The sequence below is a fragment of the Polyergus mexicanus genome, unplaced genomic scaffold, assembly GCF_030449975.1.
Source record: "Polyergus mexicanus isolate NDT 795.1 unplaced genomic scaffold, iyPolMexi1.0 SCAF_14, whole genome shotgun sequence".
Classification (NCBI taxonomy): domain Eukaryota; kingdom Metazoa; phylum Arthropoda; class Insecta; order Hymenoptera; family Formicidae; genus Polyergus; species Polyergus mexicanus.
In genome coordinates this window covers 4,816,575-4,829,668 of record NW_027223334.1, presented here as the reverse complement: position 1 = coordinate 4,829,668, position 13,094 = coordinate 4,816,575, and positions in this window count along the sequence as shown.

Sequence of the window (13,094 nt, the reverse complement as noted above, 5' to 3'; positions counted from 1 at the left end):
GGCGAAACGAATACGCGCGGGACGAAACCGAGGAGGAAGCGTTCGAATCCGAGAGTCTCGAGTCGCCCTCGACGCTCGAAATATCCGTTAGACAAATTTCGCGAATTTCTCAAGGTCGCGAGATATCGCACGGTCGGCTAGGACCGTTGGGGCGAAAGTATATGGAGGCTCTTTTCGGCGGGGAAGCGCCAAACAAGATCGATCAGGTTTACGGGGTTTACATTGGCGAGAAAAGCGCCATGCTCGGCGATAAGCGATTCGACGTAGACGCGAATGATTCCATATTTATAGATGAGATTAGATACATCGGTACTCCCGGTTTGTACGAATTAATGTTTATGAAAATTCTTAATAGTCTCATATATACAGAAAAGGATAAATTAACGTACAGAAGTATATTCTTAACAACGAACGCTCATAGACGCGATCATGACGCTAAAAAGTCTGTCTTAGGTAATAAAGGATACAAATACAAATTCGTTATTGCTCCGCTTATCCACGGCAGCGGCTAGAAAAAGATGGGCGCGGGTCGCGTACCGTCGACTATGCGAGTCACGAACAATAGAATCGATTACGTTCATTGGGATGATCCGAACGAATTAGTGGATCGTTTGCAATTGTTGGACGCTTCGCGTCGAGCCGGCAACAACGCTCACGAAAACGAGATTCTATCGATAATCGAGGAGCTTCGCGAGACGGGAGCGTATAAATCAAACCGTCGCGTCGACGACCGCCGCAGTCGTACGCGTGATTCGCGATGTCCGTGAGCAAATTCGGCACACCTCTAAGAAACCGAGGCTCCGACGCTAGAACCGGAAGAATACGTCCGGCTATCGAGTCTCTGCGAAATTACGTGCGCGATAACGCGCTGTGTCTAAGCTCTTCCATCGAGTACGACGCGAGAGAGCGCAAGATAAAACGCTTGGCTCAGTCTGAGGAGGACGCCGACGCGACGAGCAAAAGCTACGTCGAAGGAATCACATCGCAATTGAGAAAAGACGCGGACGAGGCGGGGCAGGGTGTCATCTTACTGTTCACGAGACTCGCCTAGCTCGATAACGCTCTGGGTAAACGAATAGACGTCGCGGAGAGTTTCGTTTCCGAGATAAAAGCGCGCGACGACGCTCTGAGTAAACGAATAGACGCCGTGGAAAATTCCATTTCGAGAATAGAAGCGAGCGCTAACGCTCTAGATAAATGGATCGATACTTTGGATAAACGAATCAATGGTTTAAGCGATCGAATCGATGCCGCAAAAAATACTATATCGCTCAACGCGGCGGAGTCCTCGACGAGAAGCGCGAGCAATCATAAAATACTGTTCAATCAAGAAAAAATAATACAGGAACTAACCCAAAAATCGCGCGTCGAGGCGAATTCCGCGGCGAAATCCGAGACGAAGATACGAGAATTGGAAGATTCAACGTCGCGATTGAAGAGTGACGCGGACGAGCTATCGGGAAGAGTGAGGGAACTGGCGAAGATTAGCGGGAGCGGCGAGCCGCTCGAGAGAGAGAGGTCCCACCCAGCGTTATTCTCGAGAGAAAGAGGAAAGAATTATGAGCGTCGAAAAACGAAGACTAGTCGAGGAATTGCATTCGCCCGCGAGAAGAAACTTCCCGCGTCGTCGCATCGCGGTGCGCGGGTACGACGACCTACGAGGTCGAACGAGGTTACCCGAGCGTTATCTAAAATAGTGCGAGACTCTAAGCGGTGTCCGAAAAATCTGCAGACCGACAAAGGAAAAGAATTCTACAATGCCAAGGTGCGAAATTTCGCGAAGAAGCGCGGAGTGAATCATTACTCGACGTACTCGGTGATGAAGGCGTCGATAGTCGAACGATTCAATCGTACGCTCAAAAACTCTATGTGGAAGTACTTCACGCTGAATGGAACGTACAAGTGGATCGACGAGTTACCTCGACTCGTCGAGGAATATAACGCGCGAAAACATCGCACTATAGGTATGAGATCCATCGACGTGACTCCAGCGATCGCCGATAAACTTTTAAATACTGTGTACAGCAATATAAAAATCGCGGCTCCGGCGAAATTCGAAGTAGCCGATCCGGTACGCGTCAGCAAATTTAAGACGATCTTCGAGAAAGGCTTCACACCCAACTGGACTACAGAGATTTTTCGAATAACTAAGATACAACGGACTAATCCCGTAACGTATCTGTTGAAGGATTCGCGCGGCGAGCCGATCGCTGGAGGATTCTACGAGCACGAGTTGCTGCGCGTCGGCGATCCCGACGTGTATCTCGTGGAAAAGGTGCTGCGTCGAAAGGGCGACGAGGTTTACGTGAAATGGTTAGGAATGGACGAATCGCACAATTCTTGGATAAATAAAACGGCTGTATTATGATAAAAATGTATTTTTATTAAATAAAACTACATATATTAAATATAACTTCATATATTAAATATAACTACATATATTAAATTATTATCGCGTTCCATACGAGTTCTCTCTCGCGCTCCTTATAAATTCTTTCTCGCGCCGCTACGCAGCCGCCGCGTCCTGCGTTCTCTCTTTTGCGCTTTATACGGACTCTTTCTTACGTTCTATATACATTCTTCATCGCGTCGTTAAGCGAACATCATACTTCGCGGTAACCTTTTTTTCGCGTTGCTCGATATATAATACTTTCGAAAACATAATAAAGAGTCATGGAAATCATCGATCTGTCTAACTCGCGGCAAATCTCGATCCGATTTGTGGTAAGCTTCGTTGCGTTCTCTCTCGCTTGCATGTAGCATGATGAAAGAGAGCGCTATGCTCTATGCGAGTGAGAGAGAACGCAAGAATTTACCAAATCGAGTCCAGATTAGCCGAGATTTAGACTGAATGGTGGTTTCCATGATTTTTTATATCGCAAAAACACGCGCGAGTTCGTCTTTTTGGCGTTATGTACGAATTCTTTCTCGCGTTCTATACGAGTTCTCTCTCGCGCCGCTACGCGGCCGCCGTATCCTGCGTTCTCTTTTTTAAACTTTATACGTACTCTTTCGCGCGCTCTATATACATTCTCTATTACGTCATTATGATAACATCGTAATTCGCATTAACATTTTTTTCACGTTACTCTATATAAAACACTTTCGAGAGCATAATAGAAGGATCGTGAAAATGTCCGATCAGTCCTATTTATAATAGATTTTAACAAAATCTATTACATATAAGACTGATCGAACATTTCCGCGATTTTTTATTAAAATCTATTATAAATAGGACTGATCGAAAATTTCCGCGATTTTTTTATAATATAGAAATACTCGACCCACCCTTGTTATTTCTCTCTCGAAACGTTTTATTAAAGTAAACTATATTAAAGTAAACTATATTAAACGCGAATATTTATCGCATTTTCGGATATACAAATTATATTATTTATAACAACAAATTATATTATTCGTGCAAAACGCGCGTTCTTCGAGACAATTCGTAGAACGTCCACCGATATTTCGAGTCTCAAAATTCCAAGTCAAAGAATACAAGCCTGTGATGTAAAACTTGTATACTTTGATGTGAAATTTAGAAGCGCGTCTCTTCGCGATAATTCGTAGAATGTTAACCAACGTTTTCTCACCCAAATAGTTCAAATCGAAATAAATAATCTTTTCTTTTTGAGTTAAAAACATGTGTTTCAGTCCTTCTCGAACCATTTTCGACGCGATAATTCGTAGAATGTTAACCGATGTTTCTCACCCTAACATTTTAGATCGAAATATACTTTCCTTCGATCTAGAAACGTCAGGTTTCGAAAATCTTGGTTAAAAACACATTTCGATTCTTCTCGAACTATCTTCGGTGCGACCGCGAAATATTATATCGAAAATGCGATGGCAATACTATGCTGAATATATAAAATATGTTATATTATTTATAAAATATGTTTATACTAACAATAAACTACTAAAGTTTGAATGTTTTAAGAAACGTCTCCGAGAGCGTCGTAGATAGAATAGCGAACGAGCGTCTCGCAAAATTACGAAGCGCTCGCGAGTTCGATCCTCGCGAAACACGCGCTCGCGAGTTCGATCCTCGCGAAACATGCGCTCGTTATTCTCTTCTATCGCGCTCTCAGAGTATTTTATTAAACGTGAATAGTATTTTATTAAACGTGAATAGTATTTATTAAACGTAAATAATATTTATTACATTCTCGATATACGTTTTTCTCGCTCCTTACAGCGGTATTTTATAATGCCCCCACGGTAAAGTATCCGTAGTTCCCGATATCGCGTATCGCTTGTCATCGTGCGGACTGAGCGCGACCTTCAACTCCGACACTGTATACATCTCGTGTAACTCGGACCTTATACAAAATTGCTCGCGCTTCATCTCGATCCCTCGTCGAAGACAGCGCGCGTAATCGTCGAACGTTATCGTTCTCGCGACGACGCCGCTCTGAACGCCCTTGATCTTTTTCGTATCGCTTCTACCGTTGACTCGCAGCGCGTATATCTTCGCTCTGAGCCCGACAAATTCAGTCATAATCGCGCCAGCGTTCTCATCCTTCATCGCACCAGGTATTTTCTTATTAGCGAGAGGCATAACGTACGCGTTGTCCGTCGCGTAATCGCTCGTATCGAATCTGTCGATATCGCGCTTCATATCCTCGTACACGTCCTCGCACTCGACGCGATAAATGAGGCTATCCTTGTCGGTGTACATTATCCTACACTTATCTCGATACAATGGTAGCATATACTCGTAGTGAAATTCGTACAAACGAATCTTGGATACGTTGAGAATGCGCATACCCACGTAGATCGGTTTGTTGAACTTAACCTCGAGTTTGCGCAATTCCACGGCTACGAGATCCTCCGCGAAGACGCTTCTACTGTGAAAGTTTGGCTTCGCGATCATCGCCTCCGCGCCATATCGCCCGTCCCATCGAGTCACGAGTCGGACATTCGAATGATTGCGCACGTTCTCCATAGTTTTGCCGAACATGGCGTTATTCATCAATTTGTACAGATTTTTCTCGAACTCATTTTTCGCGTTAATTCGTAGTCGCGTGTTCAGTTCGATGTATCCGCGCAGCCATGGAGATTGCGCGAATCGCAATATTCTGTGTATTCTCGTAACACGTAATCCGCGTCGAACGCATTGCTGCAGATTGCGATAATATATCACGTAACGGCTCTTATCGTACAGCGTGGCGAGAAGTTTCTCGTTTCGTTTTCCGGGCGGCTTATCGCGCGTCGGGCAGAACGGCAAGTCAGCGTGAGAGTCGTGAAGGTCGGACGGATACGCAAGGTCGACCTCTAGAATGTAACCGATAGGCGAGTTCGATGTCACGGACATTAAGTCAATACTCGTAACGTCATCGACCCATTGAAAATCTTCGTAAGGCAACGATTGACACATCGCTCATCCATACAAATTATTTTATCGAAGTACATGAGATACGACGATGGTTCCGAGGGATCGTACGACTGTAAATACTTGTTATTAGCGCGCGCGTATCTGTTGGAACATCGACTTAGCCCGCCGCGTATTCCGCGTTCCACGAACATCACCATATCGATGTCGGTTAACAATTCGAATCGCACACCCGTATACTTTAACATAGTGTCCCTCGTGTATCCTGGTAACGTGTAATAGTACACGGGATCTAAATTATAACTCCTCATACACGCGTCGCGAAAATTTTCGAAGACATCGGCCAATAGAAGAACGTCGGTCTTTAAATACAAATCGCTATAGTCGCCCAACATCTCGACGCGAAACCGCTCCCAGACTCTTATCGCGCGCGCGTAATCGCTCTCGGATATCGCGTCACCGGTTAGCGAACTGTGGAAAGCTTCGCGCGGCGGTAGACGAGTCTCCAACAATTTATCTACGTCGTCGACATACTCGTACGGAAATACACCCTTTCGCGCGAGAAGCTCGAAATCGGCGTTGCTAAGATCGGAAAATTCCGAACGCGCGATCCTCAACTCGCTCTTGTCGAGATGCGACGCCAATTTTTCGAGACTCGCGCTTAGAAACTTGAAAGAATCCACGAAGCGCAATTTCAAGCGTCTCCCGAACCATCCCTCGTCTCACGCATCCTCGACGTTCTTCGTGAAAGAGATGTACGTTTCTTTCGTTATCGGCAATACTTCCACGCTGCCGGGAAAAGCGTTAGCTACATTTTTAATGATAAAATGCGCGTCGTCGCCCGATAAATTGTGAAAGAATACGGGAATTACGTAAGTATCCTTATAATTTAAATTACAATTTGAATGCGCCGGACCTGTGTACTGTCCGGTCAGATGACAGTGATCGCGTACGCGAGCGTCTTCCGATTCGAACGGTCTCTCGCATATGCTGCAGTGCGTCGCGCTTATGAATCTCTCCCATTCGTCCGATGTAAGATCCGTCATAGGCGCATCGGTATCGAGAATAGTCTTCGCGCGAAGCGCTAGATCGTGCAGTTCTTTAACGAACCACAATACGCAATCCTCGCCGCGATAAGCTCTGTAGGTCGAGCTAACGCCATCGAGCGCGCATCGCGCGTAATATCCGGCGCTATAGACTTCGTGATGCTGAACGATAGATGTGTTCGACGTTCTCCTCTCCTCTTTCTTCTTCAGCACGCATTCGAGATCGGCGTACACCACGAATGGAAGTCGCTCCTTTCTACTATAGTTGCGAAACTTTAACCATTTGTCGTCTTTGGTAGGAAGGACTATAGCGCACTCGTTCATCCTTCCGCAGTCCACGCTGTGAGCCGATAACTTATCGCTCGTTTGAAAATAGTGCATGCATCTGCGACATAACGCACATTTTTAAATCGCGCGCATTATTAATATCGCGCGACGATTCTTTTAATTCGTACTCACCGATCGCATATATACGATTTATTTCGCCTACCGCTCAGTTGCGAGCCGACGAGTCGCGACAGATTCTTGATCCACGCGAAATGCGTCGCGTTATCTCGTCGCGTCGTATCGTCAAAATACAGCAGATTAATGTGTCTGTCCTTTTTATCGTCAGTGAGACGCAGAAGAACGACGCGGCAACCGCCTTTTCCCTCCTTTTTATCTCGAACGGTGTACACATTGATAGATATGTCGTTAATACGCTCGAATCTAGTAATTCTGTTCAAACTCATAGAAAACTTAACGCCCTCCAGATTCAGCACTGTCGTGTAATGCGGGTACGAAGATTCCCGACTCGCGTTTTTTTCGGCTGGATACAGAGCGGCGACCACCGTCCATGCGAAACACGCATTGTCATTAGATCGCACGTTTATTACCGCTCTCTTCAACACGATCTCTCGCGGTAATTTAACGTGGCACCCCGCGCGCATAGGATTGTATCTGTTCACATTCACCGTTAAATTGAATATTCGCGATAATGCCCATCTGCTATCGCGCTCCTGAAATTCCTCTAACGAGACTAGAGTAGCGTCGACCACTCGCTTCTCGTACCACTCTCACAAGTCGGAAAGGGGTAGAAGCGGATAATTCTTCGTAACGATAATCTTAACACCGATCTTGTCGCCCGAGACGAACTCGCCGATAAACGCGGTATTGACCTTAACACTGTTATATCCATTCATAACATCGCGTATTCGATCGAGCACGGTATCTCTAGCGTCCTCGAGAAATCGCTGAGGTTCGATATAATCGAAATTAATAACCGCGCCGGTTAAAACGCGTCTAGAGAAAGCCGTCTCGATCTCGGACCACAAGAATCCCTCGCGTCTTTCTACGCCGCCTCCCACGCGTTCCAAACGTCGACGCAGATCGTCTCTCGCGCCCGTCAATCGAACGATTCGAGCGATAAGAGAATTGACCGCTCCGGTCGATCTCCCCCGGCGCTCGCCTTAACACTTCTCCCGCAGAGACTCGAGACGCTCGTCCCACCGTCGGAACTGTGTCCAATCGGATCTGTGTCCGATCGAACCTATGTCCGATCGGGATTGTGTCTGATCGAGACCGTGTCCGATTGGGTCTGTGTTCGATTGGGAAATATTGTCGTTTCCGATCAATAATGTGCGCAATCGAGACTCATTCCTTTTTAGGCACTCAAAAACAAGATCCAAAAAACACGCTCGTCTGTTCCCTGTTTACGAATCCGAAAAGACTGCGAAAAAGCAATGAATAACTATCCGATCATTTTAACTAAAAGTTTCACTTTTGTCTTGCATTGACTGATTTTGCCTACTACGTGAAACAAAATTTAACTCTAACCAAAATGAATGTATGAATATTAATAAAACAAATAATACTCGCACGGGATATAAGGCCGTGAATACAGACTTTTGCATGGGTGCATAACCATAAGCATAAGAAAATTGATTGGTCCATTTTCTTATACTTATGGTTATGCGCTTATGCAAAAATCTGTGTTCCCGCCCTAACTCAGAATTCATCAGCATAATTGACTTATTCTCTAAAAGAAATTTATTCTAACAAGAATAGATGACATGACATGTCTCCTGCATACAGGCTGGCAATCATCTTCAGTTACGTCAAATTACTTCCAAAAAAGTAAGAAGCTGATTGGTTGATTTACCGCGCGGCACGTGCTATCGTGTTCTATACGCAATGATTATTACGATTTGTTTTCGTTGAATTTTCATAAATAGATTGGCTATAAATAAAATAAACTTTGTTTAAAAAAATACTTTTATGTACAGAATAATGAGACAAATCAGTTAGTATAAAAAATAATTATTTTTTAGAAAATTATTTACAATGTATTTTTTTAAACAATTATTTGTTTTTTTTTTTGCACTAATTGATTTGTCTCATTATTCTGTACATAAAAGTATTACGGTAAGATTATCGAAAACTAAATATTTTACAAGATATTTAATTTTTTATATCAAAATATGTTAGATTAAAATATAAAATAACTCACAAAGTACTTAATAAAAGAATACTTTATTATAGTGTTTTGGAAAGCTCTCGACGTAAGCTATAAGAATATGCAATAAAAATAGAGGTCAATTTAATTAGGTTTCATTTAAGAAATTAAAGGTGTCCATGACTTAACGATGCCATCCAAGGTCAAATCAATGACACCATCTTATGTTCTCGTCAAAACCATACAATTTTTGTTGAAAACGTTTTTCTCTAAAATGCTTAGTTTTTAGAAAAAAAAGGGGTGTACAGGTAGTCCAAGACATCCTATATATATGGATAAAGAATATAAATAAGGATGAGATAATCATAATTGAGATTACTAGTTCTAAACAATAAAAGGAAACACCTATAATTTGTTTCATAAAATGACAAAAGCACTGTGCTGAAAATGAAGGAAAGAAAGAAATACACGATAATCTCAATTTTAGGAAGGCCGCGGCCCCTCCCGCCAACCCCGACCGGGCCCAGCGGGCACCCCTTGCGGCGCTCCCTCCCGCGCGAGCGGGGGAGACGTGGACGCAGGTGGTGCGGAGGAAGGGGGGTGGAAGCGGGACCCGCTCCACCCCAATCCCCTCCCCCGAAGCCTGGAAGGCCGTCCGGTAGAGGGAGGAGAGGGGCGGCCCCTCTCAGGCCGCCACAGCGGGAAAGGCGAGGGTGCGGAGGCCCCGGCCACCGGGTCTGGCAGCGGTCATGCTGCCGGCATCGGAGGGTGCGGGGCTGTCCGTGGACGCGGCGATGGTCAGGGCACGGGAGCGTATAGACCTCCCGGGTCTGGGCATCGCCGACTCGCGTGTTCGGGGGGCCATAAACGGGGGAATCCTGATTGAGATCCCCAGGCCAGTCAGGGCCCGCGAGGAGGACCCGGAGCCTCCCACATCCGCCGAACTGGCGGACAGGCTAGCGGAGAGCCTTAGGGGGGTCCTTGAGGGGACTGGGGTCCGGGTTGCCCGGCCCACTAAGTTCGCGGAGATACCACTTAGAGGGCTGGACAGCTCGGTGACCCTCGGGGAGGTGCGAGAGGCCCTTATGGCCCTCGGGGGGTTGGGCGCCGGGGATCTCCTAGTCGGGGAGATTCGGAGGTCCTCGTCCGGCCCGGGGACCATGTGGGTGCGGGCACCCACGGCCTTCGTCAGGAGCCTGGCGGTGGCCTTAAGGATGCGCGTGGGGTGGACGTGGGCACAGGTGGAGGTGTTCCGCGCCCGCCCTCTGCAGTGCTTCCGCTGCCTGGCGATCGGCCACGTCAGGCAGCGGTGCACGAGAGGGGAGGATCGGTCCGGGCTATGCGAGTTACCTCCAAGAAACATCCCGAAATAAGTGTATGCAAATTCATAGAGAAGGCCTTTTGAGAATAGGAACCGCGGAAATAATAGATGAACTAAAGTCAAACCATACTTATTATAGAAGCGTTACTTTAGCCGGAAAGGTAAACGTCGACGGTACATGTAAAGGCATTCAATATTCAGATTATTATGGAACATGGGACGATGTAATTGTACAAGCTACTGTAAAAATATCTCTAAAAGACTCGTACGTACCCATAAAACTAAGCACGGGAAAAATAATTTTAAAATCTGGAACCGTCTGCAATTTAGGAGACGAAACATGTATAGATTCTGACGACGGATATTCTTTTTGGAAGAGTCTCCCCACCACCGCGTGTGGTTTTGAAAATTACGATATACTATACGAGGGAAACGCTGTTAAATTTCAAGGATTTCAAGATTCGCACAATACTACCATATTCTCCTTAGAGACACGAGACACCACATTTGCCCTCACACTTACCCGCAGACACACCATCTGTGGATACACACTATACGGGACTGAACATCCTAAATTATTCATTTTTGAGACACAAAAGGGAAACGTCTTTAAAACAAAATCAAAAACCGATATTACAAACCTTGACATGTTTACATATGCAAACTCAAAATTCGTTTACGTTGAAAAATACGTAAGAAGCCAAGTAACAGCATTATATCAAGACGTAATTTTACAGAAATGTGAGCTAGAGAAACAAGTGATACAGAACACACTGTCGCTTGCCTCTATTCTACCAGACGAATTTGCATATCGGCTCATGAAATCACCGGGTTACATGGCAGTAACTGCAGGAGAAGTAATTCATGTCATAAAATGTATACCTATAGACGTTATACTTAGAAAAACAAATACCTGTCACACAGAATTACCGGTCACGTTCCGGAACGCTTCATTATACATGACCCCTAAATCACGAATATTAACAAGACAAAACACACTTAGAGACTGTAACCCCTTATTACCTATCCTCTACAATATAGACGAAACATGGATACAGTTCAATCCCACACCTTCCATAGCGAATTCCCCACATCTTATAAAACCCCTGACAAAATTAACATGGAAGTATTTGGCACCGAAATCCTTGGCAACAAGCGGTATTTACACTCAAGATGATTTAGATAATTTAAGAGATCACATTATGTTCCCAGCAGAAAAGAGCGCTGTATTACACACCATTGCTGGAGGTTTTACTGGCCAAACGATACCGTCGGATGCCATCTCATTGCGAAATTTATTAGACGAAGATTCCTTAAACAAAATTTATAATAATACTTTAACAAAAATATGGGACGGTTTTACTACATTCGGCGCAGCGACCGCCGGTGTATTCGGAATATTTATCATTATAAGAATAATAAAAATTGTATTCGACACGTTAATACACGGCTATGCGCTACACGCAGCTTATGGCTGTAGCTTACACTTACTCGGAGCCATTTGGAGCTCTTTCACACACTTGTTATTGTATTTGGCGAACAGACCACGACCGCAACCGGAAGTGATCCCTGAAAATCCACCGGAACACACAGATACAAACACAGTATCCAATGCGCCAGCCGAAAATACAGAACCACCCACTATACCTATTGTATATACATTCAGGGACCTACGTGCCAGATTGGACGAATGAATTTCATCATAACTCGTTACTCCGAAATTTAAACTAAGGGGGGTGGTGTGACGTCTTTGCCGCACGTCAAATTTTATTTAAATAATATATTTATTGTTAATACACCCATAGGAGGTGAAAGAAATAAGAATCCGGAGAAAATTATTCGTTCAAGGCAAAGTTCTAACTTGTAAAATAGTATTCATATTTAAGAGTCACCCCGTATGTAGCCAACGCTCGAACGCGCCAGCGGGTGACGCAAAAATAACCATCATATGTATAAACCATAAGAATAACTAATAATTTATATTTGCATTGCACAATCAGACAGTCGATTCAAACGCTTTAAAAATTGTAATAAATATTATATATATATGTATATATATATATATATATAAGTATACAAAAGATCTTTTAATAAAGCATTAGATTCAATTAGAAGATACAAGCGAACAGTGAACAATGCAAATGTAACGTTATTACGTTTTAATATAATAATTTTAAATACACGAACATATATATATTCGTTTTAACTTTATATTCATATTAGCTTTAAAAACTTTATATCCGCATACGCGCATACACATATTCTACATAGCATAAAACTCTATTATTAACCATATAGGTAACAATAAGGAATTAGGCATATAAGAATATTCAGTATAAAATATTTTATTCACTACAGTATAATAAGAGTTTTATAAGAGCCTTATACTGTACATGGTATGCGAACTAGCCGTCGATCGATATTCTTATCCGCCCGCTCGATAAGATTAGGCCGGACAAATAAGTTGGAATGTTGCGAGAGAACGATATAGCTGTCCTTCTCGCACAGAGATCCCTACCAGCGGCTCTTCCACTTGCCATTGCTCCCGCCCATGGGTCTCCCTCCAACATCAGGAAGTCTTAGGCGAAGCATAGGAAGAATATCCCACCATCTACAAGAGGCGATCCCACTGCAGCATCTCTCCCACCAACACCTGAAGACCGGAGGAGCTCAGTGCAAGTCCGACATCCAGCATTACTATTCGCGACGGCAAACTGTTAACACGTTACTACTTTTGAGCTCTGAATACCTTTGTCAAGCGTCAGTAATCCGGCGTTACGCGTCGTCAAACTTCTGTACAAGTCTTTAAGACTCTTAGATATACTCTGAAACGGAGTTTACCAGCCGCTAGCATAGCGACTGTAATAATAATACAATTTAACGTTGAATATAAAATAAAGTGTTATATACTACTACTTTCGACTCTACAATTATTACTACGTTCCGGCTACCTATTAA